Source organism: Rhineura floridana, chromosome 20 (genome assembly GCF_030035675.1).
Source record: "Rhineura floridana isolate rRhiFlo1 chromosome 20, rRhiFlo1.hap2, whole genome shotgun sequence".
NCBI classification, from domain to species: domain Eukaryota; kingdom Metazoa; phylum Chordata; class Lepidosauria; order Squamata; family Rhineuridae; genus Rhineura; species Rhineura floridana.
Window position 1 is genome coordinate 6,155,711 of NC_084499.1, and position 27,242 is coordinate 6,182,952.

Here is a 27,242-nt window from a genome sequence, read left to right on the forward strand (position 1 = left end):
TACCCTGGGCTTCTTTGGAGGAAGAGTGGGGTATAAATTTAATAAATAAATAAATACCTACTGCTTCTTGTTCTCCCCAGGCCAAGAATGGTCTGGACAGTTAGAGGAGGGAAGATTCACCAGGGTGGTCTTCCTTCTCCACTCCCCCCAGGGCACGGCAAGGCATTTTAAAAAGTACTAGTTGTGTGTCCAAATGGCCACCCATACCTAGCTTTTGGACACCCAGTGGACACATAAAATTTAACCAATAAATCAAGAACACAAATTGAGGGTAGAAACACACTCCCTGTTCTGCCGGTTCCTGTGTGTCTCCACCTCTCTCTTCTGAAAACCAGGGCACACAACGAAAGTCTAACCCCGCCCCTCTTTACTGCAAAACCTGGTGGACACAGCTTGAGTGCGTTTTTTTTTAAAAAAAAAATCAGCTTCAAAGAGATTTCACAACTGATCGGCAGATCAACCATTCCCCCTCCAGGTCTCGCCAAGGGAAATGATTTGCTCTGGCAACTAGTGGGTTCACAGCCTAAGACTGGAAGCCACTGAAACACTGGCTAGAGGTATTGAATTTTAGTGAAATTGAAAAGAAACAGTAGAACGGGGGCACATTACATAATTAATTATTAGGGTTATGACAAACCACAGCTTTTTGAAAAACTTATTAACAAAATCTCTCTCTCTCTCTGTACACTGTGATGTCTGAGTTCTTTTCTCTGTAAGAATTCTGCTGCAGCAGGGTGTGGATCATAAGCAGCAGTTTTTAATTTCAATTTGCTTTTTCATTCATGTATTTACTGGTGGGTGGGCAAGCTAGTAAGAATCTTGTTAGGGTACTAACTAATGCAAATACATTTGCAAGACTGTATTCACTCACCCTTTTTTTGTTTTGAGTGTGAACCACTTTCACCTCAATCCAAATGTCAGGGCTTGTCAGGGCTAGAGAGGCTTCTATAAGCAAGCCATTTGAATTTTTAAAAATGGACACCGATTAACAATTTCTTTAAAAATGTCCTGGGACAAGGTGGTTGTGCAGGAGCGCTTGTGGTTTCAAAATCTGGACAGATTGTAGGCTTGTTCACATGTTGCACTGAACACAGGGACAAGCCGTCTCTACACATGCTCAGTTTGTGTGATAGAATGTACACTTGTTGATTTGTAAAGCTCAACTAAAGCTCAGCTGTGGCCGTTTCTGGACTGGGATAGCCTGACCACTGTTGTCCATGCACTGGTAACCTCTAGGCTCGATTACTGTAATGCGCTCTATGTGGGGCTACCCTTGAGGGTGGTCCGGAAGCTGCACCTGGTGCAAAATGCGGTGGCGAGACTGCTCACTCGGGCAGGGTATCGCCAACATGTCACCTGCTGCTGAAAGAACTGCACTGGCTGCCCATTTGCTACCGGGCCAAGTTCAAGGTTCTAGTTTTGGTGTGTATAGCCCTATACAGCTTGGGACCAGGATACCTGAAAGATTGTCTCATCCCTTATATACCCAGTCGATCACTGCGCTCTGCAGGTGAGGGCCTCACAGATACCATCTTATCAGGAGGTCTGTTCCAGACAACATACGAAACAGACCTTTAGTGTGGCAGCACCTATCCTGTGGAATTCCCTCCCCTTAAATATTAGACAGACACCATCTCTGTTATCTTCTCAGCGCCTGTTGAAGATCTTCCTCTTTCAACAAGCCTTTTAAGTTGAGACCTTATCCCACTCTGCGTCTATGTCGGAATTGCTTTTTAATATGTTTTTAAACCTTTTTTTTTTAAACCAATATGTTTTTTAACCTTTTAAAAAAGATGTTTTTAAAGTTGTTTTGCTTTAATGTATTTTAAAGTCTGTCTTTATGATGTTTTAAAGTGTTTTTAGTGCTTTTGTTTGCTGCCCTGGGCTACTGTTGGGAGGAAGGGTGGGATGTAAATCAAATAATAAATAAATAAAAACTATTGTGTACAGAGGTACACAGACTGCACATTTGTGAATATTACTTGCGGATAACTGTATGAGAGTACACCTAAAGTATGTGTGCACATGGGTACACAGACTGTAATGTACAGTCATTGAATGTACCGTGCGAACATCTTTATTTATATATCATAAAGAACCTAAGAAGAGCCTGCTGGATTAGACCAAAGGAGGCCCACTTAGTCCAGCAGCCTGTTCTCACAGTGGCCAACCAGTGGAGAGCCCACAAGAGGACCTGAGCACAACAGCACTCTCCCCACTTGTGATCCCCAGCAACTGGCATTCAGGAGCATCCTTTCTTTGACAGCAGTAGTAGAACATAGCTGTTGTGGCTAGTAGCCTTTGATAGCTTTATTGTCTGTGAATTTGTGTAATCTCCTTTAAAGTCGCATCTAAGTTGGTGGCCATCACTGCATCTTAAGGTAGCAAATTCCATACTGTAACTATGGGCTGTATGAAGATGTCCTTCTTTTGTACTGTCCTGAATCTCCCACCATTCAGTTTTATCAAATGAACCAAGTTTTATGACAGAAAGACGAAAACTTCCTCCACACCATGCATAACGTTACACTTCTCTCTCATATCATCGGCCAAATTGCCGTCTGGTGAGATAAGCTAAGCTTTTCAAATAAGGGAAGCCTAACTGGGCCTGAGATGCCTGCAATTGCAAGCATGCACTCTTTAACAAATTATCCTTCTTCTGATAGCCTCCATCTCTTCAAAGATTGCCCTTCTTTGGTTTGCGGAAAACTACTTTACCACACAAGTCAATTCTTTAGTGATTAGATTTTGATGTCACAAGCTGGGCTATCTGCTCTTCATCTTTGCAGTGCTTCACAGCAGGGGTGTTGCTGTTCCTAGGTACCTAAAGGACTTCGGACACAGGTCCATCACACAAATTTGCATATGCCAATTCATATCTATCAATGCCTTTGGGAAATTAAGATTGTGAGTGGTGTCTCACCAGTGCTGCATCCAGCTGCCCTGTAAGCAAATGTTTGTTAAGTTTTTTGAAGGAGTTGGACGCAGGAGATCTGGTGCCTGCCTCAAAAAGGCTAAAGACCACTTGGCCACCCACCAGCTAACCATAGCCTTTCTTCATAGTGTTAGGCCTTTCCATATTTATGTATTCATCATTGCAACAGGAATTGACTATAGCTCAGTGGTAAAATGTCTGCCTTGTATGCAGAAGGTCCCAGGTTCAATCGCTAGCATCTTAGGGTAGGCTGCCTGGGAAAAATTCCCTGCCTGAAACCCTGAAGAGCTGCTGCTTGTCAGTGTAGACAGTACTAAGCTAGATGGACCAATGGTCTGACTCAGTATAAAGCAGCTCCTGTCTAGTTCATCCCCTTTATTCAGAACCATGAGGACTGGAATCTTAGTTTGCTTTTAGAGGAATGGATGTAGTTTTAGTGGTAGAGCATCTGCTTTGCATGCAGAAGGTCCCAGGTTCACTTCCTGGCATCTCCAGGTATGGCTGAGAATGTCACCCTGCCTGAAGCCCTGGAGAGCCACTACTAGTCAGTGAAGACCAGAGGCTCCCAAACCTGTGGGCCATGAGCTTCATTCAGGTGGCCCCACACGCCTACAGCGAATATTCATATTGATTTTTAATTCTATTCTTACATTTCTTTTATTTTTTATATTGCATATAGAATGCAAAATGTAATGCAATAAAATACAAAATAAGGAATAAAAGAAGCGACAAAAGTACAGTTTAAAAAATCACACATCACCTAGCACAGCACATTGAAAATGGAAATGGACTGCCTTCAAGTCGATCGCGACTTATGGTGACCCTGTGAATAGGGTTTTCATGGTAAGCGGTATTCAGAGGGGGTTTACCATTGCCTCCCTCTGAGGCTAGTCCTCCCCAGCTGGCTGGGGCCTGCTCAGCTTGCCACAGCTGCACAAGCCAGCCCCTTCCTTGTCCAAACTGCCAGCTGGGGGGCAACTGGGCTCCTTGGGACTATGCAGCTTGCCCACGGCTGCACAAGTGGCAGGGCACATAACCCCTGAGCCACTCCCTGTGGGGGTGATCTTTAGCTGGCCCTTGACACCCAGGAGACATGAGCAGGGAGTTGAACTCACAGACTCTCGACTCCCAGCCAGGCTCTCCTCCCCACTGTGCTATTACAACAGGTTAGAAAAACAATTGGAGTGCATACCGCAGATCAGAAAAGGTACCTCCAGGGCCAAGAAGATGCCAGCATGGTTAACGAGCAAAGTCAAGGAAGCTCTTAGAGGCAAAAAGTCTTCCTTCAGAAAATGGAAGTCTTGCCCGAATGAAGAAAATAAAAAAGAACACAAACTGGCAAAAGAAATGCAAGAAGACAATAAGGGATGCTAAAAAAGAATTTGAGGAGCACATTGCTAAGTACATAAAAACCAACAACAAAAAATTCTATAAATACATTCAAAGCAAGAGACCATCTAGGGAGGCAATTGGACCCTTGGATGATAAGGGAGTCAAAGGTGTACTAAAGAACGATAAGGAGATTGCAGAGAAGCTAAATGAATTCTTTGCATCTGTCTTCACAGTGGAAGATATAGGGCAGATCCCTGAACCTGAACTAACATTTGCAGGAAGGGATTCTGAGGAACTGAGACAAATAGTGGTAACGAGAGAGGAAGTTCTAGGCTTAATGGACAATATAAAAACTGACAAATCACCGGGCCCGGATGGCATCCACCCGAGAGTTCTCAAAGAACTCAAATGTGAAATTGCTGATCTGCTAACTAAAATATGTAACTTGTCCCTCGGGTCCTCCTCCATGCCTGAGGACTGGAATGTGGCAAATGTAACGCCAATATTCAAAAAGGGATCCAGGGGGGATCCCGGAAATTACAGGCCAGTTAGCTTAACCTCTGTCCCTGGAAAACTGGTAGAAAGTATTATTAAAGCTAGATTAACTAAGCACATAGAAGAACAAGCCTTGCTGCAGCAGAGCCAGCATGGCTTCTGCAAGGGAAAGTCCTGTCTCAGTAACCTATTAGAATTCTTTGAGAGTGTCAACAAGCATATAGATAGAGGTGATCCAGTGGACATAGTGTACTTAGACTTTCAAAAAGCGTTTGACAAGGTACCTCACCAAAGGCTTCTGAGGAAGCTTAGCAGTCATGGAATAAGAGGAGAGGTCCTCTTGTGGATAAGGAATTGGTTAAGAAGCAGAAAGCAGAGAGTAGGAATCAACGGACAGTTCTCCCAATGGAGGGCTGTAGAAAGTGGAGTCCCTCAAGGATCGGTATTGGGACCTGTACTTTTCAACTTGTTCATTAATGACCTAGAATTAGGAGCGAGCAGTGAAGTGGCCAAGTTTGCTGACGACACTAAATTGTTCAGGGTTGTTAAAACAAAAAGGGATTGCGAAGAGCTCCAAAAAGACCTCTCCAAACTGAGTGAATGGGCGGGAAAATGGCAAGTGCAATTCAATATAAACAAGTGTAAAATTATGCATATTGGAGCAAAAAATCTTAATTTCACAAATACGCTCATGGGGCCTGAACTGGTGGTGACCGACCAGGAGAGAGACCTCGGGGTTGTAGTGGACAGCACGATGAAAATGTTGACCCAGTGTGCGGCAGCTGTGAAAAAGGCAAATTCCATGCTAGGGATAATTAGGAAAGGTATTGAAAATAAAACAGCCGATATCATAATGCCGTTGTATAAATCTATGGTGCGGCCGCATTTGGAATACTGTGTACAGTTCTGGTCGCCTCATCTCAAAAAGGATATTATAGAGTTGGAAAAGGTTCAGAAGAAGGCAACCAGAATGATCAAGGGGATGGAGCGACTCCCTTACGAGGAAAGGTTGCAGCATTTGGGGCTTTTTAGTTTAGAGAAAAGGCGGGTCAGAGGAGACATGATAGAAGTGTATAAAATTATGCATGGCATTGAGAAAGTGGATAGAGAAAAGTTCTTCTCCCTCTCTCATAATACTAGAACTCGTGGACATTCAAAGAAGCTGAATGTTGGAAGATTCAGGACAGGCAAAAGGAAGTACTTCTTTACTCAGCGCATAGTTAAACTATGGAATTTGCTCCCACAAGACGCTGTAATGGCCACCAGCTTGGATGGCTTTAAAAGAAGATTAGACAAATTCATGGAGGACAGGGCTATCAATGGCTACCAGCCATGATGGCTGTGCTCTGCCACCCTAGTCAGAGGCAGCATGCTTCTGAAAACCAGTTGCCGGAAGCCTTAGGAGGGGAGAGTGTTCTTGCACTCGGGTCCTGCTTGCGGGCTTCCCCCAGGCACCTGGTTGGCCACTGTGAGAACAGGATGCTGGACTAGATGGGCCACTGGCCTGATCCAGCAGGCTCTTCTTATCTTATGTTCGTCTGCCAAGACCATCAGCAATTTTCAAGTGGTCCGTGGGACGAAAAGTTCAGGAACCTCAGACAATACCAGTGGTCTGACTCAGAGTGAGGCAACTTCCTGGGATCCTAACAGATTTTTTATTTTTGCTTACACATACACACGCACAGACTTTTGTCCAGTTTTCTTTAAAAGGGGGGCATTCAACTTTCCTTCTTCATTTTTTTTGGGGGGGAGGGGAGAGACATATCTAAAAGAGAAAAACATGACTATTCCCCAGACTTCCGGTGATAACCATGGGTTCAAGGACACCTGCAATCACTTTCCTATGCAACATGAACAACAGAACACACTTTGACAGCACAGGCATAATAGCTTTTTTTAACATATTTTTACTTTGCTTTTTATTATCTGTATGAATTAATAATACTTGGGAATAATGATCTGCTATTTATTGCATACACAAACACATCTCCTAGAGTAGAGACACACTTGCTGTTCTGCCAGTTCCAGTGTGTCTCCACACCATTGTCTTCCTCTGAGGCTGAGAGGCAGTGACTGGCCCATACATGAGATCCATACGTGTCCTGTTTGTGGTCAGATTATTGAGAAAACCCGATTATCAAGCATCCATTTCTCAAACCTCTCTTTGTAGTGAAGGGTCAAGTCTGTAAAGAAGTTTGGAGCAGCCATATTAAAAGGCAGGCAGAGAATTCCAGGCAGGGGGCTGCCAACCCTGCCTTGATATGGATATTGTGGCAGAGAATCCCTAGTCAATCAAGCCTTACCAACAGCACAGTCCTAACTATCTATTCAGAAGTAAATCCTGCTGAGTTCTATGAGGCTTAGTCCCATAGTGTGTTTAGAATTGCAGCCTTCAGGGGCATCCATCTTTACTCCATTAGGCTCCCTTCTTCCTACAGTGGCTTTCTGGTGATTGGTCTGGCCTGAGGGCCCTTAAACCTTCTTAACAAAAGCAAGTAGGCTAGATTAAATGTTCCTTAACCAAGCTCTCTAAGCAGGTGAGAAGGAATGATCATGTCACCTCAGCTGGACCTAGAAACACCCTAATTAGCTAAGATTTTGTGCTCTTGTTGGGTCCATATCAGGTGTTTAGGGGGAGTCTTAGTAAGGAGGAACATGGGTGATGTCACCCCAATTTCAGTGATCATGGGTAGAAGGAAGTATAGCCATGGGGAGGTGGTGAATTACCATAGAAGACAAGGGCAAGGCCTTGTTCCTTGCTGCCACTCCTCTCATGGATTGGGTTCCTCATTGCTCATCTGCTGTGCCCACTGGCCTGTGTGTGTTCTTGTTTAACGCCAGATCAGTACACAATAAGACCACTCTCATCCATGATTTAATAATGGATGAAGGTGCCAATTTGGTGTTCATTATTGAGACCTGGGTGGGTGAGCTGGGAGGAGGTGATCTGATGCAGCTTTGCCCACCTGGATACTTGGTGCAACACCAGCATAGGCTAGAGGGATGGGTGGGAGGAGTTGCTGTGGTCTACAGAACTTCCATCTCTGTCACCAGGAAACCACTCTGTCATACAGCTGGCTGTGAGAGCCTGCACCTATTTATTTATTTATTGCACTTGTATACCGCCCCATAGCCGAAGCTCTCTGGGCAGTTTACAGCAATCAAAAACATTAAAACAAATATACAATTTAAAACACATTTTTAAAAAGCAATTTAAAAACACATGCTAAAATGCCTGGGAGAAAAGGAAAGTCTTGACCTGGCACCGAAAAGATAACAGTGTAGGCGCCAGGCACACCTCATATTGTCAGGGGGTCTGTTGACATTAACTCCAGGAAATGGAGTTTTAGACCCTTCGGAGGCCCACTGTAAATTGTTTGCAAGGCACTTTGAGGGTAAAGTTGCTCGCCTCCATAGTAGTCTTGATGCCCCATCTACATCTACTGTAGTCCCCAATGAGGTGTCCAGTGCAACGTCTGCTGCAATTTCTTGGGAACGGTTTCAGTTGATGCGGCCTGATGACACAGCCAGCAACGTGTCCTCTTGACCCTTGCCCTTCTTGGCTTATTAAAGCTTGCCGAGGAGGTTTGACCAAGTAAATCCAGGGAGTGGTCAACTCATCATTGTGGGAGGGAGTGGTTCCAGCCTCCCTGAAAGAGGTGGTGATCCAACCTCTCCTGAAAAAGCCCACCCTGGACCCATTGGTTTGCGACAATTACCGATAGGTCACAAATGCCCCCTTCTTAGGGAAGGTGATTGAGAGGGTTGTGGCACAGCAATTGCAAGTACTCTTGGCTGAAACATATTATCTTGACCCGTTCCAGTCTGGGTTCAGGCCTGGTTATGGGACTGAATCAACCTTGTTTGACCTTTATTGGGAGGGCAGGGCGAGTGCGACCCTGTTATTCTTACTTGATCTCTCAGCGGCTTTTGATACCGTTGACCATGGTGTCCTTCTGGGCCGACTTGGTGAGATGGGTATTGGAGGAACTATTTTGCAGTGGTTCCAATCCTATCTCCAGGGTCATTTTCAGAGAATAGCATTGGGTGATTGTCTTTTGGCCCCCTTGCAGTTGTGCTGTGGGGTATTGCAGGGTACCATCTTCTTCACCATGCTGTTTAACATCTATATGAAGCTCTTGGGAGTGGTCATCAGGAGGTTTGGGGCAAGGTGTCAGCAGTAGGCTGACGATACCCAGCTCTATTTCTCTGTAACATCTGAATCGGGAGAGGCCGTGCAAGCCCTGGACTTGGCCTTGGGTGGTGGGCTGGATGAGGGCCAATAAACTGAGTCTGAATCCTAGCAAGATGCAGGGGCTGTGGGTTGGTGGTTCCCGAGTTGGGATAATTGGTCAGCTGCCTGCTTTGGATGGAGTCGTACTCCCTCTGAAAGAGCAGGTCTGTAGTCTGGGGGTGCTCCTGGATCTATCTTTGTCGCTACAGGCCCAGGTGACCTCAGTTGCTAGGAGTGCCTTTTACCAGCTTTGGCTGGTAAGACAGCTGTGGCTGTTTCTGGGCCTCTGTTGTCCATGTACTGGTAACCTCCAGGCTGGATTACTATCATGTGCTCTATGTGGGGCTGCCCTTGAGCTTGGTCCAGAAGCTGCAGCTGGTGCAAAATGAGGTGGCGAGACTGCTCACTGGGGCAGTGTATCACCAACATGTCACCCTACTGCTGCAAGAATTGCACTGGCTGTCCATTTGCTACTGGGAAAAGTTCAAGGTTCTAGTTTTGGTGTACAAAGCCCTATACAGCTTGAGACTAGGATACCTGAAAGACTGTCTTACCCCATATATAGAGGACCTCCTGCAGATACCACCTTATCAGGAGGTCCATTCCGCACAACATAGGAAACGGACCTTTGGTGTGGCGGCACCTACCCTGTGAAATTCCCTCCCCTTAAATATTAGACAGGCACCATCTCTGTTATCTTTTTGGCACCTGTTGAAGACCGTCCTCTTTGAACAAGCCTTTTAAGTTCAAACCTTATCCTAGTCTGCGTCCATGTTGGAATTGCTTTTTAATATGTTTTTAAACCTTTTTAAAAAAAATGTTTTTAACCTTTTCTTGAAAGCTTTTTAAAAATGTTTTTAAAGATGTTTTAATGTATTTTAAAGTCTGTTTTTATGATGTTTTACTGTGGTTTTTAGTGCTTTTGTTGGCTGCCCTGGGCTCCTGCTGGGACGAAGGGCGGGATATAAATCAAATAATAAATAAATAAATAAGACTTCTATCTTAATTTCCAATCAGAGAATTTTTTTGAGCAGTATGCACCAAGCAACTGTGGTTGATACTTAATGTATCATGCTTAATGATATCACTAGGGGTCACCCTCAGTGACATAACTTAGGCCTGCCCCTGAAATCTCAGGGTTTGGGGTGCTTCCCCATGGAATTCAGCTGGGCTCACTTCTGAGTTACTTATAGTTATTGTGGCATGAGCTCACACTAGAAATTGTGACAGCAAGGTAAGACACAGGCGTTAAATATTTAAAAAACTGCAGTGTTGAAGTGTCCACTATTTCTTTGCAAAGGGAGAGAAGTAGGATGGCAGGGGGGCACACACCCTTTTCCCCAGCAGCGAAGCAACTGTGACAGCAGGAACCCCTTCTAAAGATGTTTCAGTTTACTTAGTAAGACACTTTTCCGTTTTCTTGGGTGCTCAGTATTTGTACAACCACAGTCCTTAAGTGTCCAGGAAATCTTTGCAAGTGAAGAAGATGGAGAGAAAACTAGGATGCCTATGACCCTGCGGCCTCATTGCCCTCACCTCTGTGACTTCCTAGCAGCAGCACCAGGTCCAATGACTATCAGCTGCTACCGGGGAGGGGGTGCAAGGAGAGGTGAGGGATGGGAGAGGCATCTTATAATTTATCAAGATATGAGGTCCAGCACCTCATTTTTTTACAAAAAAAAAGCACTCTCTGGAACTATTCACATTAGACAGGCTCTCTCACAATACTGTTTCAGACACTTGATAAAAAAATTTTTTTTTTATTTCAGCAAACCTATCCAAACACATAGCTTAATTATGTTTTTTTTTAAGCTTGATTTTTTAATCAGTGTATTATCGATAATTGTTTTATGGATCACGGAATAGGAGCAATAACCTCCCAACGTAAAGAAGGACCCCTCAGAGGCCCCTCTGGGCTGCAGGGCCCTTGGCCTGGGCCCAGCCTGGCCACTCTCTGCCACCGGCCCTGCATAAGACCTTCAAATCAAGTATAATTCTGTAGCCTGAACTTGCTGGTATGTGACTGAACCCCATCAGAAAAAAGCAACTGCCTGGTAACCCCCATGTCTACTCAGAAGTTCAGTAGAGTTCAATTGGGCTTACTCCCAGCAGGGACTGCAGTCTTAATCTATCAATTAATTCAGACACACATCCTAATTTTCAGGGTTCAACCCGTTTATTGAGCATTCATCCTGAGTTGTTTGTAGAGAAGTTGTACAACTCCATCACCTAAGCAATTGTTACCCTTTACTATACAGCACATTTACTGCAAAAAGTCTGCATTGTCCTTGTTTTTGTGGGTATGTTGTTTTTTGAAAGTGGGTTTGTTGTGCAAGAGCGCCAAATCCACTTAATTTGTGCAATTTACATTTGCATACTTCCCACTGAATCTGTCCCATGAAATAGTGGCAGTCTGGAAGTGACCTTATATGTGTCTACTCAGAAGTAAGTCTCATGAAGATCCCAGCTAAAGCATGCAACCTTAGCCTTCAGTTACAAATGCCAGTCTTTTGCAAGGGTTGTCAAAAAATAAAAAGGAATGAACAAAGGAAACGTTAACTTTCATTTTAACAAAAAAATTCTTTCACCAACAGCACTGTTGCTGCACTATTTGTTTTCTTTTTTTTTTGTATTTTGTTTTCTTCTGAAGTTTTGCGTTGGAACGAGCCAACAACAAAACGCGACTCTGGTGGGACTCGAACCCACAACCTTTGAATGACTTCTCCCGTCATTTGTCTAGAAGTCCAATGCGCTATCCATTGCGCCACAGAGCCTGACAGATAAAGAGCGCTGATCCTTCCCGTCCTCTTCTTGGCCCTCCCTCCACCAGTTGCCGCTTAGGTTTAGTTGAGCTCCTTAAGCTGTTGATCCGATGACAAAGTCGTCCTCTTTTGGCAGTCATCAGCGACTCCTACTAAACGCTTCGCGGAGTTACTTCGGAAAGCGTCACGCTTTGCAAAAAGACACACCTGGCTTCATTGTCCTCTGCAACTTTTCTTTGCAGACACCTAACTCTTGCTTTGTTGGGGCCGCTTGCTTTGGGGCTTCTCTTTTAACAAATGGAACGGTTGAGCCGCCAGGAGATGGGAAACCGCCTAGATCGTAACGTCTGGACGGGCCATTGCAAGGGGACCGGGGCTGGTATGTGAAGAAACCGAACTCCGAAAGCGGAGAGAGGAGGGGGGGACCTACAAGAGAACAGAAAGAAGGGAAGTCAAACACCAGCGCCTTCCCCAACCACGTGTAAGGCGGCCGAGCACGGCGAAGAGACTACAAGTCCCACAGTGCATTGCGGCAGAGGGATGCTCCCGCGCCCCCTGCAGGATCCCTATGGCTTTGCAAGGCTCCTGCAGCAATCAGTTCAGCCGTCGCTGCTGCTGCTGTGCTGTGCGGGACTCTCCCTTTTTTCCCTCTCATGCTTGCAAATCTCATGCAGAAGGGAGGGCAGTGCAGGTGGAAAAACGGAGAGGAAGGAAGTGGCAGAGCCAGGAGGAGCCGCCGCTGGGCTGATCAGGAGATCTCTCAGCCTTTGCAGGAGGAGGCGGAGGAGGCAGCTGCTGAGCCGGCTGGTTGTCGCCGAATCCGATTGCCCACCTCTCCGGCGCACTGGGATGCGGCATTGTGACAGTCCGTAGCCACTGAGCCTCGTGGGAGGGGAGGAGGAGAAAGAGGTGGGTTCGCTCTCGCTCTCTGTGCTGCATAAGAGCGCGACGTCGGGGGGGGGGCTGGGAGACGGGATCCTTCTCTCAAAGGCGGAAGAATCCCCGGTGGGTGGAGAAATGCTGTGGATCAGAGCTGGGTGGATCCCAGGGATGGGTGGCCCGGACACCCCCATCTCGTCTGTCGAGGAACGAGAGGCATTGGGCAAGATTTGGGGAGGGGGGGCGACCTGTCAAGGAAGCAGCATCCCCCCTCCCACTCCTTTTGGGAAGTGGATGTGATAGGAAGGATCGGGGGCGGCGGGGGAGATAGTGACCTTCTTTTCCCCTTTGTGTGCGTGCAAGATATAATCGCCCTCCTTCTCTAGCTATCAAGGCTCTGCTGCAGTTTCGCTTTAAAGCTGCACACAAGCTCATTTAGGCTGCAGTCCTGCCTCCCCTGACCTGGGAGCAAGCCCCATGAAATTCAATGGGACTTCCTTCCTTCTGAGTAGACTCGGTTAGGATTGCAGTCTTAACAGCCTAGTCCTCCTGTGCCTGTTTGTTGTTACATTGCTACATGCAAGCCTCGTTACACATAAAGAGATTTCCTTTAGATGATGATGATATTGTCGTTGTTGTTGTTATCTTCCTTATATTTTTCTTGGTAGTATCAGTAAGTTACCGTAAGCAAGGAGGACCTTCAGCTTAGCTCCTGCTGGGGGAAGTTGCTGCTCTGTCATTCTTTTGCAGAGGATGAGGATGGAATAAAATGGAGTGGAGAGAGACAAATGACCACTTGGGGAGTTGAATTGTGTCTCTTGGTTTTTCGTCTCAGAATTAAAGGCTCACTTTTAGGGAAGGGTGTGGTGGTTTGGTATGGTTTTGAAGGGCCGTTCTAAGGAGCTGGTGTTTTATTTAGGGGTTGGGGGGGAGGTGAGGTGGAAGGAAAGGCCAAATCTAAATGTAAGATAAGTAAACAATGGAAAGGACCTTTTTTTAATCTGTGAGAAGCCTCCATCCCATCCCAATATGTCCTGTTGTTAAGTGTCTGTTTTCTCAGGCAACGAGCTTCACGGACTCCCAAGGTGGAGTACGTTTGGTAGCTCTTATCGAAAAGGGCGAGGGGAAGATGGCAGTTTTTGCTTTGCCAACCCCACAGAGAGTGTCCTCCAGGATAAGATTCAGGATTCACCCTCTGCAGTGTGGCCAAGAAAACCTACCAAAATTTGAAAGCCCAACGACTTACTGAGTGTATATATTTTTCCTGTGAAACAGAAATTGCGTGACAGAGTGATGACACAGTGAGCTTCTAGGAAAGATCAGACAATCGTCCAATTTGGGTCTGGGGGAGAGGTTGGAACAAAAGGTCCCTCAACATTCCTGGTGGGAGCTGTCTGGTCACCACCTTTCCTCCACCTGCCCTCTAGGGATTTTGGGGGGCTAGCAGAAGTGTGAAATCTTTTAACTTGGATGCCATTTAAGGTTCATCGCATCTTTGCAACCACCAGGCATCCTGTTTGAGTGAGTGGCTTTGATTCACTGAAAAAACAAATAAACAGCTGTACCTGGTAAAGGAACCGAGGGCTGGTGGTGGGGTGGAACAGACAAGTGAATCTGTTGTTGTGGTTGATGATGATGATGATTTTAAAGCTGTGCAAACTGGAATAAGAAAGAAGAGAAAACCAGACTACTTTTGTCAGGGACGGGCTGTGGTTTAGGGACAGAGCACATGCTTTGCATGCAGAAGGTCCCATGTTCAATCCCTGACATTCTCCAGTTAAAAACAATTCAGTAGCAGGTGATGGGAAAGTTCTTGGGGAATTGCTGCCAGTCAGAGTGGGCTAACCTTTCCCAACCTGGTGCCCTCCGGGTTATTTTGGACTAGGACTCCCATCAGTCACAGCCAGTGCTGGCACCAGCATGGGGAAGGCTGTAGACCACTCTGGGAGCAAGCTGGGCTTTCTGTTGTTGCAGGTAGCAGAGTGCCTTGCTTCTCCAGGTCATGCTTCTGAGCTTGGGCGTATTCCATCTAAGGATGCAAAGGTTTCGAAACTCCGGGTAAAGGGCAAAGGGTGGAGGAAAACGGTGGCCAAGTGGGAGGTGGGGAATGTACCAGTATCTGTTCTTAAAATGATATGCAGGTGTTGAAAGAGAGATTGGGGGGAATAAAAGGCACAGTTGAAAGGCTAAAGGAGGGCTACACTCAGGGTGGCTGCCAAGCAGAGCACAGTGGCTGTGTTTTTTTAAGGTACTGTCTGCAGTGAACTAGGGTGGCAAAAAAGCAGGCGTCCAGCCTTTTTTTTCTGGGTTGTACAGGTTGTTTAGGTAATAATTACAAAAATGATCTTCCTTCAATTAGCTTTAAAATATTTTTTCCTCAATTTCCCCTTTGATGTCGTTTGCAGTAGTAAAATTAGGCAACCTTACCAAGCAGTTAGCGCTTGAAATACTATGAATGCTATAAGCACTATATAAATAATAATAAAATAAAGCTGTAAGCTGAAAAAGGTCAGAGGATACCTTTTTTATTTATAACTTTTTCTTTATTATTTGTAAAAGTAAAAATAATGAATATTCTAAAATAAAGAATGCTTACCAAAAGATAGGAATTGTTACAAAACAAAACAAAAATTGAAAGTAAAACCTGAAACAGTTCTTCCGTGTTGCACAGTGAACTGCCACTGCTCACAATGTGGCTTTTTGAGTTTTGGCTTGTGCAAACTGTAGCACAGGGGCTGAGAGGTCAATGTGTTGAGCAGGGCCGGCCCCAGGCATGCCAGGGCCCTTGGACATCAGCCTGCCCTGGGCCCCTCCGCTCCCCTTCCGCGATGCGCGGAAGCAGCTGCAGCTCGCCGGACAGGAGCTTCCGAGCCGCCCACCATCCCCCCGCTTCACCTACCTTTCTCTCTGTTGTTTTTTGCAGCTGTGTGCACTGTGTGCACAGGTTTGCCGTCAATCAAGATGGCGGCCAAGGTTTCCCTAAGGGTCTGAAGCCTCTGCCGCCATCTTGATTGATGGTAGCAATGTGCACGTGTAGCACGCATGCATGCCATCAACCAAGATGGCGGCAGAGGCTTCAGCCCCTTAGGGAAACCTCGGCCGCCATCTTGATTGATGGCAAACCACAAATAACAGCAGAGAGAAAGGTAGGTGAACCGGGGGGATGGCGGGCGGCTTGGAAGCTCCTGTCCGGTGAGTGGAGGGGCCCCTGTAGCTCCAGGGGCCCTCAGGCCAGTGCCCCACCTGGCTGCCCTTTAGAAACAGCCCTGGTTTTGAGCCCTTTCGTTCTCAATGGGTAGAATAGCAAGTGATGTGAGCCTCTCATCTTCCATGGTATATCACAAATACGTTTGGATGAGTTTCAGTTCTGAGAAGCTACATTCACCACTAGGAACTGTAACTGGAAGTGCTATGTTTTGCAATCTTGCTAATTTGAGGCTTAAGATGGCTATAAAATGTATTCTTGGAAGGCTGGAAAGGAGGGCCTGCTTATTAACTAGGCCTGCAGCCCAACTGTAAAGGAGTCTTAACCAATCATGGTCAGGTAAAATCTTTCTTTATGTCTGGGCAGCAATAGAGATAAGTTTGGTCAGGCAGACTTATGACTGGCCCAGGCCAAGTAGCCCTGGTTAGTTGTAAGAAGAGAAGGAACAGGAAAGGCTTTAAGGAGGGATTTTGTGGCAGCGCAAGCAGCCTGTTCTTCTCACAGAAAGAACCACAGGCCCACCTCAGAATGGGTTCAAATGATGAGTGACCACCACCTAAAATTTCTAAGCAAGTTGCCACTGGAGAGTAATTTTCTGTGGCAGTTACCACAGGGAAAGGCATAAGAATGGTGTGATGCTAGGCCTTAAGGTAGGTCCTTCCTGAGCGAGTAGTGGAGAAATCCAGCAGCAGGCCACAACCCAAATACTGGTGAGACTGAGCCCCCCAAAGCAGAAAGAAGCTCTGCCAGAAGGGGTTTGGAATTTGGAGAAGGTCCTCAGGAGGAGCACAACCTGATCCCTATTCCCTTATTCCCATGTAAGAAAAAATGGTGCACATTTGTCATTCTGCTTGATCCCAGAGCAAAGAGGAGCTACAGGCAAGAATTCTCACATGTAGCCCGTGCTTGCAATAATTCTCACATGTAGCCCGTGCATGCAATAATTCTCACATATGGTCCCCAGCTTTGTACACACAATATTCTCACATATGGTCCCCAGCTTTGTCCTTGTAGGGGGCAGCAGCAGGGCCTGCAAGATCACACCTGCTCCTGACCCCATAAACCCTCTGGGTAGCCCTGCAAAGCTGGCCATGGTGGGGTGTGTGTGCCAAAGGTACTCCTTCCTTGTGTACAATTTATCCTAAGGCTGACCCTAGCTCTACTTGTTATTGACTGACATGCAAACGTATTAGAAACAGATGATGCTGATGAATACTGAGTTAAACCACTGGTCCATCTTGCTGAACATTGTCTACACTGACTGGCAGCTGCTCTCCAGGATTTCCATCAGGGATCTGCCCCAGCCCTACCTGGGGATGCCACCAGAGATTGAACCTGAGATTTTCAGCATGCAAACTATGCAGCTACAGGCCTTCCCCAAAGATTGTTGTAAGATTGGGGGTTGGACGGGCGAAGGCCAGTGGACTGAGGAAGGCTGCTGACAATTGCCTACACAGTTGCCAAGGCACCTTCCTTTTATTAGGGAAATTGGCCACTTGCTCTCAAGAACTATAGCTCAGTGGTAGAGTATTTGCACTGCATGCAGAAGGCCCCAGGTTCAATTCCCAGCATCACCAGGTAGGTCTGGGAGAGAACCTTGTCTGAAATCCTGGAGAGCCGTTGCCAGTTAGTGTAGACAATACTGAGCTAGATGGACCAATGGTCTGATTCAGCGTAAAGCAGCTTTCTAGGGTCCTAATAGCTGGCCTGCTGAATGGCTAGGACAAGCATGGGGAAGCTGTGCCCTCCAGATATTACTGAACTTCAGTTCCCGTCACTGCTGACCATTGGTCATTCTGGCTGGGGCTGATGGGTATTGGAGTCCAACAGCTGGTAGGCCGCCGGTTCCTTAACCCTACTGTAAGCTAATAGCATTTTGTGGTGCAGGCTGTCTCTTTGGGGACTCAATGTTGGAGCATTCTGTTGCAATGTCTAAGCTGTGTGCCTGAATCTAGGTTCAGCCAGTCTATTTGTAAATAAAAGCCAATATTACAAAATGCCAAAAAGCCTCCAGTGACCTCCTTCCAAAGGGAGCCAATCCCGAAAGGTGCTCTGACATGAAACCTCTCGCCACTTGGAGATGTGCAGCAAGCATATTGGTGCTGTTGTCCAGTGTCCCAAGCAATAAGATGACTAGGGCTAGCACCAGCACAGGCATGGGGAATCTGTGACTCTGCAGATTTTGCTGGAGCGCAACCCCCATGACCCCTGGCCATGCTGGCTGGAGCTGATGCAAATTGGAGTCCAGCAATATCTGGAGGGCCACAGCTTCCCATCGCTGTCCTAGAGTGTTTAGCTTCCTTTGGATGGGAGAACACTGGGGAGTCACATTGTCTTTGTAATATTTCTTTCATTTACAAATGCACAAGTGGAGTACAGTGCAAGCATAGCTCTATAGCAAGCAGCAAAACCACCAGTCCTGCCTCAGTTGCTGAAAGCAACAGGGTGGGCCCTTGCAGCATCCACTCCCCCCAGGTGTCTTCCGTCCAGCTTGACACCTGATTAACAACTCCCACCAATCCATCTGTCTCCTGAATGAAACTTGCTACTCTTTCTTTGCCCCTCCCCTCTAGCTAGTTGGAGAGTGTCCAGATTGATCCCAGGCTTTTAAGAAAAATATCCCCAGTCATAAAGACACATGAGCATTCTTTTGTGCTAAGTCCCTGCCTGCTCATTGGTTGCTTGGTGACAGGTCCATTCACAGGAATCAAGACTGGCAGATTCGTAACTGTGAGTAGGAAGGAACAGCATCCCACCATGATAATAAACCTTGGTGAGCTCAAATGCTGAGGAATAGAAGGTCTGCTTTGCAGTTCCTCGATTCCCATCTATTTCTCTTTATCGATTGGCTTTCCCCCCATATATATATATCACCATAAAGCTGTAAATAACAGTTTCAGTGTAGCTCGGTGGTAGAGCATCCGCTTTGCATGCAGAAGGTCTCAGGTGCAATCCTTGGCATCTCTAGCTAGGGCTGGAAGATACCCCTCTCAGAAATCCTGGAGAGGAGCTGCCAGTCAGTATCAGCAATACTGAGCTAGATGGAAATGTGGTTTGCAAATGGGCCCAAAAGGCTTGGCGACTCCTGATGCAGCAGATGCATGCGTCCATTTCCACGTGATGTTAGTGATCTGTATAGTAAAGGCATTCTTTGTGTTGCTGCTAACAGGTAAGGATAACGCTTGAGAAACAGCCACGGGGATGCCATTTTTGGCTAACCCAGGGATGGGGAAACTGGTGCCTTCCAAATGTTGGTGGACTACAGTTCCCATCAGCCCCGAGCAGCATGGGCAATGGTCAGAGATTATGGGAGCTATAGTCGACCAGCATCTGGAGGGCCATAGGTTTCCCGCTCCATGAGCTAAACGCTGCCCCTTGCAATTATCCATTTGTTTCAGTGTAGGTTTTACAATTGCTTAACCTTCCACATCTTTCCCTACTTTCACAGCAGCTGCAAGAGCAACCCCAAAGGGCATTTCTAAACCACAGAGTTAACCTGGTTTAACTTTGGGAAGTTCCTCAGTGGCTTCCACACTGCAGCTGCTTTGTCAGCCTACAAACGCTGTTCTCTTTCATTGGGCTTCAGTTCTGGAGTCGTTTGGTTGCCCAAGCATTTTATGGTCCTGTTTCTCTCTGCTAATTACTGGGTGTTTTTATCTCTTAACTTCTTTATGGAGGCTATTTTATGAAGCTTCTTTATTTAGGTTTTAATTGTTTTGGAGGCCTTTGGGTTGAAAAGTGGCCTATAGGTATTAATATGCAGACACGTGTGCATACTTTTTCATATTAAAAAACTGGGGTACTTCCCAAATTAATTAAGTTTAGGATGAAAAGTTCGTAATCTATAAACTGCTGCCCTTACATTGTACATCTTGCAGGTCTTCTATTCATTCCCATGTGCATCCAAGGAGCATGCCGCTTTGTGCCATAGATGGATGGTTGTGCATGGTGAGTGGCAGTTACCAGATTCGGCTGCAGGGACCCTTTAAATGGCTCCAGCTGGCGCTGTCCACACCAGCAGCTTCCTAAGTTCTTGGTTTAGTACTGCAGGGCTCATCTGGAAACATGGGAAGCACTCCTTGTTAAAACAGGACCTTTTTTTCCCCTGTAGCCTCTCTGTGCTTGTAACAGTGTAGGCAATTGTAAGGACTGATCTCACGTTTGCACGTGAGCGCAGTACAAGCTGGACCCATAAAGGCACCGCCTGAAGTTGCATATGTATATGTAGCCCAGTTCAGCTGCCACATTTGCACCCCCACCCCTTTGGAATCACCAGTGAGGCTGTGTCCTGAAAGCATGGAGGGAGGGACTCAGGCTGTCTGCAGCTGCAGTCGTGTTCACATGGCAAAGGCAAAGTTGCTGTGCCTGTTTGGGGAGAGTTGATTGAAGCCACGATAGCTGCTGGGTGTAGGTGGAGATGGCTGTGCCCTCTGGGAGAGATGGAAGGATAGGTAAAGGCGATAGTGTAGTGGCAAATTCAGAAGCACAGGGTCCCTTCATAGTACTCACAGCCACGCCCCCTTCCAAGGTTATACAGCCTTGTAAGATCAGGGCCGCATTATCACTTTTGTAGGCCCTAGGCACTTTTGCCTTCGTGGGCCCCTCCCACCATAATAATATCAATATTAAAAATTATTTTTGATATAACTTTAAATACTTCAACATTTTATTTTATTTTCTGTTTTAGGCAAAATTTAATAGATTTTTGTGGGCCCTAAAAGTTTTATTTTTTTTCTGATGTGAGAAAAAAATTAAAACATTTTCTTCGACCCTAAAAGTTCATTGTTTTGCTTCTGATTTTAAAATAAATTAAAACATTTTCGTGGGCCCCTAAAAGTATCATGGGCCCTAGGCACTGTGCCTACTGTGCCTAATGGGTAAGTCGGTAGGGTTACCAACCGTACTCTTTTAGAGATGGTGCAACAGCATGCTCTTACTTTTCACTTATCGAAGCCAAATGTTCTCTTTTTGAACTGACAAAATGATGGTAACCCTATAAGTCGGCCCTGTGTATGATTATAGTATAACCTGGCCAGGCTTGAGTACTGCTTTCTGTTTCTCTGTCACTGTCACCATTTGATTGTCTTTTCTCACTGACAGAGATATTGCTTGGGTTACTGGACACAGTGTCTCCTGCTGCTACCAAATAGCTTGATGATGTAAATGGCATGCTATGATCAGGATTCACTCTCTCCTTTTGCAATTTTCAGAATTCTCGCTCTCCACAGCTTCCTTTTTTAAAACAGAAACTTCTTTCACTCTGATTGGCTCCAGTCAGCAGGAAACAACAAGGAAGCTTGTTAGAATACTAGAACACCTCAGTGGCCAACACACTCCCCTTTCATGCTGATTGGCTCATAGGACACTGGAGACATAGGGACCCCCTGGGACCTGGCTCCCAAAAATGCAAGGGGTCTAAGACATCACACACACACACACCGAGACCCTGGATCAGAGCTTGGAAAAGTTACTTTTTTTGAACTACAACTCCCATCAGCCCCAGCCATCATGGCCACTGGACTGGGCTGATGGGAGTTGTAGTTCAAAAAAGTAACTTTTCCTAACTGCCCTGGATGACTACATTCCTGGATAAGGGAAAAGAGTGGGGGCATGGAAAGGTGAGGAAATGGGGAGAGGCAGGCTGGAGAAGGAACAGAAGGCAAAGGCAGCTTGAGTGCCGCTTGCAGTGACCTGGGATGGAAGTGATTCCTCTGTTACTTATTTTCGGAAGATGTTTGTTCTCTATGCATTTGGACACTTGTTAAGATATCGTAACCAAATTTTGCATGATGTTTCCTGAAATCAAGGAGCAGCTTTTTGCCTGTTTGGATATAATTGGACACCACTTTGAATCAAGATGGTGGACCCAACCTTTCCAAACGGCACTCATTTTAACCACTGATTTCAAACCTGCACTGATTTTTTGGTTTCTTAGAATTCCTGAACAATGCCAGGTATTAGGCTGCTGTTACTGTATAAAGGATATTCTCATTTTGTGGAATTGGCGGTGGGATGGCAAAAAGGATAACATTTTGTCAGCCCGTGGATTTACCTGGTTCCAGAGGCATTGCCAGGGCAGCGGGTGGGGGGGAGAGTCCCGGGCCTTTTGCAGCAAGCCCTAAATCTCCCCCTTAAAAAAAACAAAACTTTTTTAAAAACACTTTCATTACAAGGCATCCTTCTTTCTGAAAGTCAGCCTAAATTTGCATCTATACATGTCAATTACCATATGCAGATTCTACACAAATTTGCATGTGGAAATGAAATGGGGAGGGGGAGATCCACCTATGCCACCTTGAGCTCCTTGGAGGAAAGGTGGGACATAAATATCATCATCATCATCATAGGTCTGTGCCTCGAGTCTTTTAAGAATCTAGCAATGCCCCTGCCTTGACAGTATAGCCTAGGTTCTCACATTGTGAGGCGCAATCCAGGTATTGGCTGAGAATTATTCCCACCCACCCTGACACTGCCTCTCCTACCACGCCTGCCTGCAATGGAGTGAACGGTAGCTGCCGCCGCCAATATAGGACTCTTCTGAAATGCTGTTGCTGTGATGTGTGTGGAGCTTTGCAAATTTATGGTTCCAATTAAAAAAATATTTGATATGCCTTTATCTGGATCCACAGATATCTTCTTGCACAATGGTGGGTTATGAGCTAGGATCTCTGGCTGTCCATTCATTGGATAGAATCTATTCAATCCTGCTTGGTTTGGGTGTGCAAGAGAGTTCCCCATGCACCCCAACCCTGCGTAAAGCAGGAGCACCCTGTGCATCAGCTGATAGGTGGGGGGGGTTCAATCCTGCTTGGTGGCTGTCTTTCCCCACCCCCACCCATGCGGCTTTAATCCTTTGCTTCCTGTTGTGGTCCCAACCCATACTCTACAAAGCCATTCACACAATATGCATGGATATGATCTCTCATAAGTTTAGCACTGAGTGTGCTCAGTTTCCAAAGGAAATCAAATTGGGTGCCTCTCCAAATGTTATAATCATGAACAAATTCTATGGCACTGTTAATGTGCAAATTATGGGGACATCTTTTAAAACACAGGGAGACTCTTTTCCGGGGCTTTTCCCCTCCTTTTCTCTGAGCAAAAAAAGGGCTTGTTGATGTTCCTGTTGTGTTACGGTCAAGACACTACTTAGTATAGTCCAGCCTATGGAATTCCCTCACTTTGCTCAGATTTGGAGAAACCCTGCTGCAGGCCCGCATTAAGAACCAAGCCAGGGAGTGGTATAGAACCTTGTGCTCAAGCCTCAGCAATGACCAGACTCCAGTCAAGTTCTGGGACCTGGTGGGCATTAGCTTGCCATCCAAGCAGTCCAGCAGCCAGTGGTCCAAGCATGCTCAGGGGCTGAGTTGCCAGAGAAGCAATCAAGGATCACAGGGGGCTCGAGGCAGGTGTGCTCTCGGAGTTAGGCAGGGATCAGGGAAAGGAAGCAGGTGTTTAGGCAGTGTCCACACACCAGAGATAAGTTGCTCAGACAAGAACAAATTCTGAAGTTGGGGTTTTATAGGGCCTGGAGTGGGCAAGGAGTGGCCATTTGAGTTTGGCTGATGCAGGCCTGGTGCCAGCAGGCAGCCAGGCTGGCCACCAGCAGAGAGCCCCTGCAGCTGGAGCTGGGAGGGCAGAGCTCCCACTCTGCAGTCCACACCAGCATCAGGTCTCGGAGTGTGATCACAAATCGTGACCAGACAGTGTCAAGGATTGTGGACCAGGAGCTCCACTCTCCCAGGCAACACCAGCCCCTCATGCGTGTGTGCAGCCAGTGCGCTGTGCCTTTATGCCCACCATCACCCACGATGGCTGCATGCGTGCTGATGCAGCAATGCGAGAGGTGGCATGACTTCGGTGTATCTAAGTGTGGGAGCCCCACTGTGGTCTGGTGCCCACCGGTCCACTGTGATCTGGTGCCAGCCCTGAGTTGATGGAATGCCCAGGTACCTTCAGAACACAGAGCTTAGTCTGCCAGTCTTCCCGAAGAAACAAAGGCTGAATGAAAGTGGAAAATTGAGCTTTTAAGGGCAGGCTCCATTTGACAGCTGTGAAAGTGGCGCTTTCAGCTAATTTTTTAGGGATAGGATGGGTGATTTCAGGGAGACTTACTGAAGTGCAGCTCTGTTGGGATGCTGTACACCATCTTCCCCCAAACCCCTGGCTACCCATTTGCTATCAGGCCAAGTTCAAGGTTGTAGTTTTGGTGTACAAAGCCTTATACAGCTTGGGACCAGGATACCTGAAAGACCCTCTTACCACTTATATATCCAGTCAGTCACTGTGCTTTGCAGGTGAGGGCCTCCTGCAGATACCATCTTATCAGGAGGTCCATTCCGCACAGCATAGGAAGCTGTGTGGCAGCACCTACCCTGTGGAACTCCCTCCCCTTAAATATTAGACAGGCGCCATCTCTGTTATCTTTTCAGTGCCTATTGAAGACCTTCCTCTTTCAACAAGCCTTTTAAGTAGAGACCTGATCCCCGTCTGCGTCTGTGTTGGAATTGGTTTTTCATTTCTTTAGATATTAAGCAGTATGTTTTTAACCTTTTTTTAAAATAAGATGTCTTGAAAGCTTTTAAAAAATGTTTTTAAATATGTTTTGTTTAAATGTATTTTAAAGTCTGTTTTTTATGATTTTTAAAGTGTTTTTAGTGCTTTTGTTCGCCGCCCTGGGCTCCTGCTGGGAGGAAAGACGGAATATAAATCAATTAATAAATAAATAAATAGCCCCAAAGCATCCTGTTCGGAGGGACATTGCAGGAGGCGAACAATGGTGGCTGCCATTCCCCACCCCCAGATTGCCTCTCAGAACAGGGCATTTTGTGGAAAACAGTATGATGTCCACCTGTTCACCCTGTAAGTTTTAGCACTCATTTGAAACTGACAGCTCTCTCTCCCCCCCATCCCTGAAATGTGAAAGAGAAGAGGTGAGTTTGCCCCTGAACCTTACCAAATTCAGACCAAACAGTTCCCCACCCCCCACCCCCATTGTAGAAATAGAACACTGGTGGTACAAGAGATAAGGTGCCCACAGCTGGTTTGACACACACAGACTCTGGCACCTGTTAATAAAGCTGTTTAATAATTAGTGTGCAAACTAAATTAAGTGGACAAGGCTCAATAGGCTAACCAGACCCTGCAATTGCCCTCAAAGGGCCTTCTCTGTGTGCCTCCTCTGAGGGAGGTGCAGAGGGTGGCCACATGAGAATGGGCCTTTTCAGTGGTGGATTTCTGATTGTGGAATGCTCTCTCTAGGAAAACTTGCCAGGCACCAACATTGTTAGCTTTTCAGTGCCAGGCATTCCTGATTGCCCAGGCTTTTGGTTGCTAATGTGGATTATACTTGTGGCATCACAGGGTAGCTAAGCCTGGGTTAGGTTTTGCATTTGATACCGGCAAGGCAATTAAAGACATCAGCTTGATAAGGTCTACCAAAATAATTATTAAAGACAGAGTTAAGAAATAGCAGGTATTTACAGCCCTTGGTCACCGTTAGGACATCTGTTAACAGTGGTGCCAGTTTCCTATGGGTCAAGTTGATCGTGCTCTCTCGGCCCTCCTAAACACAGTCTGAGGTCTGAAAAGCCAGGGCTTTATACTAAAAGGATGACTGATTTTCTCCAAGTCATCCCTAGTCTGGTGCCTTAAGTAGCCAAAAGATGCCACTGCTACATCAAGCAAACACTTGTTTACTAACTCCTTCCCCATGGCTTGAGCATGATCTCAGTAACCAACCACGGTAGCCAAAACATTCTGATAAAACACCAGGTGTCGTTTGCCATTTCCTCTCCTGATATTCTCATGCTGTGAAATAAGCCTGAATTTCACAACCCAGCAACATCAAAGAGCTGCAGAGAAGCTTAATATGCTAACTCTACTTTAATAATAGAAGCCTCAATATGGTGGCTTACAACAAGCGTAGATTCAGAGCCTTGAATGCACATGAATAAAGGTGTGCTATGAAGACCTTGCATTTGTCACTTAACTCATGCTGAAAACCCTTTAGGTGATGTTACAGTACTGTGGTATGACTTCTAACCTGTTTTGTTGTTTTCCTCTTTTAGTGGTGTGGGGAGTAGGATTTGTCCTTTTTATGGTTATTTTTTGGATGAGCCATTTTAGGAAGATTGGTCTGTTGTATTTTTTATATGTATTTGGTTTCCAAGCTGTTTTCTGTTTGATGGATTTGTAAATCACTTGGAGACATCTTGGGAAAAGGGATGAATGAGTGTAAACAATAATAATAGTGGTGTCAGTATTGGAATAGCAGTTTCCATGCAAATCAGTGGAAGAAATATGCCTCCTATCGGGTTAAATAGTTGTTAACCACAGAGGGCAATTACAGTCTCCTTTAAGAGCCAATCTCCTACATTTGCTGATATGCTCACTGGTGAAATGGTATCTCCCTGCAGACCTTGTTTGCCCCTGTAAAGTGGCCCCTGTGTAATTTACCTTGGTGCCTTAGGACAATGGAAGCATGTTGCTGAAATCTGCATTTCCTTGCTCCAAAGTCATGCAGGCATAACAAGACCTGAATTCCTAACCATGCTGACTCCAAGATTGGGGGAGGGCGGGGTTCTGTCATTGGGCACACCCTCAATAAGCCGCCAGACTGAGGATTCTCTATGTCTGCATCTGATTCTCCTAGATCAGCCTTTCCCAGCTAGTGGGCCACCAGATGTTGTTGGACCACAGTTCCTGTCTTTCCTGACCATTGGCAATGCTGGCTGGGGCTGATGGGAGTTGTGGTCCAACAACATCTGGTGGCCCACTAGTTGGGAAAGGCTGTCCTAGATACACTGTGGAAATGGTAGGACTGTTAGGGCAATGGGCCCCTTGCTAGTCTTGAGACCCTGGCAAATGCCCAGTTTTGCTATCTTCTGGATCCAGTCCTGACTGATGATAAAATCAGTCATACCATTGTAGAGTTGGAAGGGACCAGAGAGGTCATGTAATCTAATCCTCTGCTTAGACCAGCATCTTCAGTTCAGCTTGTCAGCACCTCCTGGTTGACTGCAGGTTATCTGTTGCTCCTGAAGGAGGACTAGAACTAACAGCTAGAAATTACAAATTCCGGCTAAATATGAGGGGGGTTCTTCTGGTTGACATTAGAACAGTCAGTCTTGAGAGGTAGGAGGCTGTGCTTCGCTGCAGGCATTTAAGTTGGGGCTGGATGGTGGTAGTTGCATCCTGCACTGGGTATCCAGCACTGAGCACTGGAGACCTGCATGGCTGTGCTTAGCCCCGCACTCACAATAGTCATAAATATGCATTGCTGTCTTGGAAACATTTATTTATTTATTTGTTCATTTATATCAGTCGTATTCAACTTTTTGAGACCCAGGACCCACTTTTAACCCCATCATGTGTTTGGGGACCCATTTATTAATGATTTCC

General features: G+C 46.1%; 1 protein-coding gene and 1 non-coding gene across 3 annotated transcripts in view; one reads left to right on the forward strand and one right to left on the reverse strand.

The window, feature by feature from the left end:
• The window catches only part of SLC27A4 (solute carrier family 27 member 4), an 88,159-nt gene that overhangs the window by 4,095 nt on the left and 56,822 nt on the right, over nt 1–27,242 (forward strand). Inside the window, exon 1 of one of the 2 annotated variants that reach the window (XM_061604276.1) lies at nt 12,340–12,667. The exons of the other annotated variant lie outside the window; for it this stretch is intronic. The gene's annotated coding sequence lies outside the window, so the exon portion shown is untranslated. Of the gene's footprint in view, nt 1–12,339; nt 12,668–27,242 lie in introns of those variants that run through there. 2 annotated transcript variants of the gene reach the window in all.
• On the reverse strand, nt 11,678–11,770 carry TRNAR-UCU (transfer RNA arginine (anticodon UCU)). The gene is made up of 2 exons: nt 11,734–11,770; nt 11,678–11,713 (listed from the first exon to the last, which is right to left on the reverse strand). It is a non-coding gene; the product is annotated as a tRNA-Arg (tRNA).